This window comes from Lissotriton helveticus, chromosome 7, assembly GCF_964261635.1.
Source record: "Lissotriton helveticus chromosome 7, aLisHel1.1, whole genome shotgun sequence".
Taxonomy (NCBI): domain Eukaryota; kingdom Metazoa; phylum Chordata; class Amphibia; order Caudata; family Salamandridae; genus Lissotriton; species Lissotriton helveticus.
Window position 1 is genome coordinate 1,097,074,886 of NC_136068.1, and position 6,000 is coordinate 1,097,080,885.

General features: G+C 47.4%; 1 protein-coding gene across 1 annotated transcript in view; it reads right to left on the reverse strand.

The window, feature by feature from the left end:
• The window catches only part of FAAP100 (FA core complex associated protein 100), a 308,450-nt gene extending 302,707 nt beyond the window's left edge, over positions 1-5,743 (reverse strand). Inside the window, exon 1 of the mRNA XM_078654230.1 lies at positions 5,669-5,743. The gene's annotated coding sequence lies outside the window, so the exon portion shown is untranslated. The remainder of the gene's footprint in view (positions 1-5,668) is intronic.
• Between the last annotated feature and the right edge of the window lie 257 nt (positions 5,744-6,000).

Below are 6,000 nucleotides of genomic sequence, written 5' to 3' on the forward strand. Positions count from 1 at the left end.
AGCAGATCAACCTCTTATTTCATTTTCCATTCCACTCCAGGACTTAAAATGTGATGCTGTCATCATAAACAGAAAACTAAATCTAACTTCTACTACAGTTAGTGCAGTGCATACACATATACCGGCCCATGGTGTTGAGGATACTTGACTATTGCAATATTCTCTATGCCTGTGCCAGAAAGAAAATTACAAACATTCCAAACCAAACATCCAGACTTTGTGCCTGTCAGACCCCCTTTCTGAGAGCCAGGGACAAGCAGGAGTTACTGGGCCCAAAAGTGGAGGGCCTCCTATTGCTGATATCCCGGGGCCCGACCTACAAGGGATCTTGAGCAACTGGACCACGTACCCCTTCAGCACTTGACCCACAAGAATAGCGTATTTATAGAGAAGTATTTTTATTTTACTGCTAACACCACCAAGTGAAATACGACATTTACAGACTAATCAGTCCACTGAGGTCAGAGCTTTAGTGTTTCGTAGAAAGTTCCCTGTGTCCCAAGCCCTGCTCACTATAGCGATTGTGTTTATTCCCCATTCACTTTAGTCAACATCCAGAGTAGGCCCACTACTAGTCCAAAACTCAAAAGTTCACTCCGACTATGTATCAAAGTCAAAAGTGGTCCAACGCTGCAGCGCTATCTAGCTAGCAAGTTCCCCCTAGGGCCAACTGGACTGAATTCATTCTTATCCGCACCTACAGGATCGGAGCTTTCAGAGTATCGGAGCGGCAGCAGCTGGTTCAGGTGAGTTCACTGCATGCAACAATCCCAGAGTTCCTCACTCATGGTAGCTCCCCCACAGTAACCAGAGTATCCTCGCAGCTGCACGTGGCAGGCTAAATCTTTGGCCCATCCCACAGGAGGAGTGTACGGGAGGGAGAGATGGTGTAATGCTGATCCCTCATCCCGGTGTGCCTACCTCCTCTAGTGACTCTCTAGGCCAGCGCACACCTCTTGCTAGGTCCGGTGACCCCATCTTGCATATGGGGTCACTGTATATTTACCGTACACGGATACTGACCCGATCGGCCAGGTAGATGCCCACACGGCAGCCAAACATGGTATATGGGCTCACTGACTTCACCACGCATGGGCTACGGCCCGCTCCACATGGCAATCCATCCACAGCAGCAGCTCCTGGCATACAGGGTTGCCATTCCCTCACTGCATAAGGGCTTCGGCCCAAACTGTACAGCGATGATTACAGTTACTTTGCAGCTGACCCTCCTGGCATACAGGTTGCGACCTCCTCACCACACATGAGCTCCGGCAGATCAGCACAGAACTATCCAAGGCTCACTACATGGTGACCCTCCTCTGGCAAACAGGGGTCACCAACATAGTCCTACATATGGGCAATGACCAGATCGGTGCAGCAGCCGTTTCCACCTCACTCAGGGAGTCCACTCGTTAGGATTTCCCACTGGACCTCCCTCCCGCCGCCACTCTCCTCTCCCCCACAGAGCACACTTGCCTTGGCAAGCAGGCAGGCGCTGGTGCTCCAGGGCAGGAGGTCTTGGATTCCCTGGATGATATACCCTCACCCAGCAGGGAGACTAGCAAGCCTTGGACCCTAGTCCCAGTCACAGACAGAAATCTTGCATAGCTTCTCCTCCTCACACAGCCCGTCTGGCTGCTTGACAGTTGACAATGTTTGGGGTTTCACGCTCCACTATTTTAGTCCATTTCCACACACCAAAAGTGATTTAGGATCAGAGTCATTGAAGGTTATGTAGGGGGTCTGCTTTCTTTTGAAGTAACCACTCATCTGTCATCTCTTACTCTTGAAAGGAGTCTGTCACAGTGAGAGCGACTCCAAAGCTGATAGACCCACATCACAGACCATGGGAGTGAATTGAGTTCACACCTGGATTTCAGCCACAGTGACATGTGTATCAAAAGGTTTGCTCAAGGCCCCAACATTATTCTTTGTGATCTCTCTCTGAATCAAATAGCACCCTTTGAAGTATATGGGAGAAGCCTGGTGCTCCTGTCTCAAGCTTGTCCCACCAAGCTTACAGGAATTTAGCAGAATACAGCAATACACACCTCATGTTTGCCATGCAGTTCTGGGTCCCATAAAATGGAACTCATAGCCTGCCATGTATTGTACCAATCACAGGTACACGTACACTCAGCCCAGATGCACTACTCATAAGCTGTATAGCACCCCACATCAGACTGATGTAGGCCAATGAGTGAGGTAAGCACACAGCAGCGGAACTTTGAATGAGTAGGCCTGTTGGCCTCCCTCCAGTGACACAGGTTGAAGAGGACCTGTTCACTCCTGCTAATCACTACACGGCATGCTGCCACCACCGTGCTTGTGCTGCTTAACTCCTGAAAAAAAGCAGCAGCCTTTCACTACTAAGAAAGTAGTGCTTTGGTCGCCCCTTCTGGCATAAGACGGCAAACCATGAGACACACCTATGTCGTGGCGCATACGCATGATCCGTTTCTGCTAATGACAATAAAAATCAACATTAGATCCAGACATCAGTACAGTTGCCACTTAAAGCAGGGGTGCATGTCCGTTACCATGCAGAGGTGTTTTCTGTCCCAACAGTGTCACTTTAAAGAGATTGGCTCAAATCTTTGCCACCCTTGAAACCTATCATTGGCTACAAGGAGCATGCAGAGTAAAACTAAAACTGCTCTGTATTGCTTTCAAAGCCCAGATGGGTCTCGAACCTATTTACAGGTTAGTTTTCCACCTTGAACACCCAAACTTAACCTGCAAACAAGCAAAGCACAGATGTCTAAACAAAGTAGATTGCAGTGCAGAAGTAGGAAGGAAGATCAAATAGGGAGCTGGGGCGCAACTTTCCCCTCCCCAAAGCCCAACGAAATGGCCTAACCCAGGTTCTGAGGGTTACTGGGTTACCCCATTACTTCTAATGGCTACTTTATATTGGTGACGAGTGGACTTACCTGCGCTGTAACCACAAAATTGGTTGGAACTTTCTCTGTATCCCTGCAATGTTCTTCGCAAGGCTGTGCCTCTTTGTGGGGCCGCAGTGGTGCTTGTTCTACCACTGAGGCTGAAAACTGCTGACTAGGGTTTCTTGGAGTACATTTGTGTCATTGGGATATGCTAAAAATCAGACATGGATCTAGCGCTCCAGGAAAGACTATGGAGAACCCTGGAGTAGAGAGTTGCAGACTGTAGTGGCGTAGAGTGCAGTGGAATTGAGTGCAGTGGAATTGAGTACAGTGGCGCTGAATTCAGCGTCATACAATGCAGCATCGTAGAAAACGGTGGCGTACATTAGAGTAATGCATAATAGGGTTGGAATGTCGCGTACATTAGAGTAATGCATAATAGGGTTGGAATGTCGCAGAGTGCAGTGGCTTACAGTAAAGTGGCGAAGAGCAGTGTGGAGTAGAGTTGAGTGATGTAGAGGACAGTGGTGTAGAGTGCAGTGGCGTAGAGTTGAGTGGGTGCTGTAGAGTACAGTGGCATAGAGTGAAGTAATGCAGAGTGGAGTAGTACACAGAGTGGTGGAAAGTGCAGTGCTGCAGAGTAGAGTGTCAGTGCAGTGACTTAGAGAGCAGTGACGCAGAGTAGAGTGCAGTGGTTAAGAGCAGAGTGGCATCAAGTGCAGTAGCATAGAGTAGGGTGGCGCAGAGTGACGTAGAGTGCTGTGGCATAGAGTAGACTGCTTCAGAGTTGAGTGAAGGTGCATAGAGTGGAGTGGTGCAGGATAGAGTGCAGTTGCGTACAGCAGCATAGAGTGTAATGGCATAGAATAAAGTGGTATAGAGTGCAGTGGTACAGAGTAGATTAGAGATGCTGGTGTGCAGTGGATTGGCGTAGAGTGCAGGGGCATAGAGTTGAATGTTACAGAGTAAAGTGCATTGGTGAACATTGTATTCGCATAAAGTGAAGCGGCGTAGAGTGCACTATTGCAGAGTGGCATAGAGTGGAGTTGTGCAGAGAAGATTGGTGTGACCTAGATTGGAGTGGTGTCGAATGCAGGTGTACAGTAGAGAGGTATAGAGTGAAGTAGTGCAGATGCGTGATGTAAATTGGAGTGGTGCAGAATAGAGTGGAGGGGTGCAGATTAGAGTGGCATATACACGGTGTGGTAGGACACAGCCGTTACAGACAACGTATTTTCAATTGATATGACCATTATATTGAAATCCAGTATTTGTAAAGCACAAACAATTACCTGAGTGTGTCAAGGCACTGGGGAGAAGATTAAGCAAGATATTGCCCAGAGCCACATGGTGCTGGGCTTACCTGCCACCGGCACAGGGGATCGAACCGTGAGCCCCCGTGGACCGGAGTCAGGCGCCCTGGCTGCTACGCCACACCTCTTCCTATTTACACAGACGTACTGTTTCACTAATAAAAGCATACAGTGCACAGACGAAAATGTGTGCAAATTGCATCACATAGTGTAATGATTTGTTTTAATCATATTAAAGTATGTGTTCCCAACAAACTTCAGATATAACAAAAAATGTGCCTTAGTTGTGTTCGTAATTCTGATATACACTGAAATACAACACAGTTCATTTAAATGTTGTCATGTGCTAAAAAAACTCTTTCCTGCCCCCATTATCCAGCAAGATTATCACAGAAATCCTCTCATTTTGAAGTCAGGGAAAGAAAAGGAAAAAAGCACCCTCAGATTACAGCACCTAAAATTTGCCCTCGGTTTACAGAAAGGGAGCGCTCAGAACAATACTGTTAATTGGATTTAATCAAAGGAAGGTCCGAACTCAAGCTGGACAGCCTAAAACAAATAGAGCCAGCAAATGGAAAGCAAGAAAACGTGAGTTACAAACCACAAAGCCAATGCCAAGCAACGGGAAGAATACATTTCTAGGTCAACTTTCTGAATGTCCCCAAGATGTCTTTAGCAAGTAGCTTATGACCTAAAAAGGTAGAGCTATCTAAGAGGTGTGCTAAGTCTGCCATTAGGAATAATGCACTCAGTTCGTCGCCAGCTGAGGGTAGTTCAATTGTATTCAAGATTTCGTCCAGGAACTAAGACATTACCTAAGAGAAGCTGCCAAGAATTTCCGGTCCAAAAATGTGTTTGTACATTCTATATTGTGTTAAAAGAGGGGGGGGGGGGAAGAAAGTGTGGCAAGTTGTAGGAGACAATGGAAGGATAGAATGCGGGGGTGGAAGTGGCTACAGTGCTAGGATAGCAAACGGAACGCTTCGGGCACAGACGCTTCTCCCGCAAACCACCGCTGCTGCTTGAAAACACCAGCTGCCTGGGGTTTCCTTATATATCTGACAAATGTCCCTGTATCACACGTGCAGTCGCCAGTCACGTCACGCTGTACTGTTAACCACATATTGCATTGATTCTGGAACTTTCACTTTCTTGTCACGAATAGCACGAAGGGCTTACAAACCCTGGCATGCACAATATTGCTGCCTACAAAAGCTAAATCCATCTGAACACGTCACGGTACGTCCTGGGCAACTAGCAAGCGTTACATTACAGCATTTTATCAACAACAACGAAGAGAAGTGTTTTTAGCTAAAAGTGAACTCCCTAAAAGTGTCCCTTCCCATCTTCAGTCATAACCAGCCTATGTTGTTTACTACACGGCCAGGAAACCCGCACAACTTAAGAATTACTTGCAACCTTTCCTCGTTTAACACGCACTCCTGCGGAATCGAAAATAGCTAATATTACCTGCACAAATGGCGCCTTTGCTTTGCTCAGAGGACAGCGAAAGCCCTGATTGGTTGCAGCACGTCTACGCCCACTGGTTACAAGTAAATGAGGGCCTGTCTGGACCTAGGGAAGTGGTGGGAGGAGTCTTCGCAACTCAGCCAAAGCCAGGGGGAGGGATTTCCGTGTTACTAGGAGAACTTTCAGTTTCACTTTTTCGCTCCGACCTAATAGCAAGCCCTGAGGTTTACCTGCACACGTTCGTAAATACAATTAGAAAGGAAGGTCAGCTCCTGGGCTGGAGTGCAGGCTGGGAGAGAAAAGAAGCATTGGCAAAGCAAGTAGATCTCGCA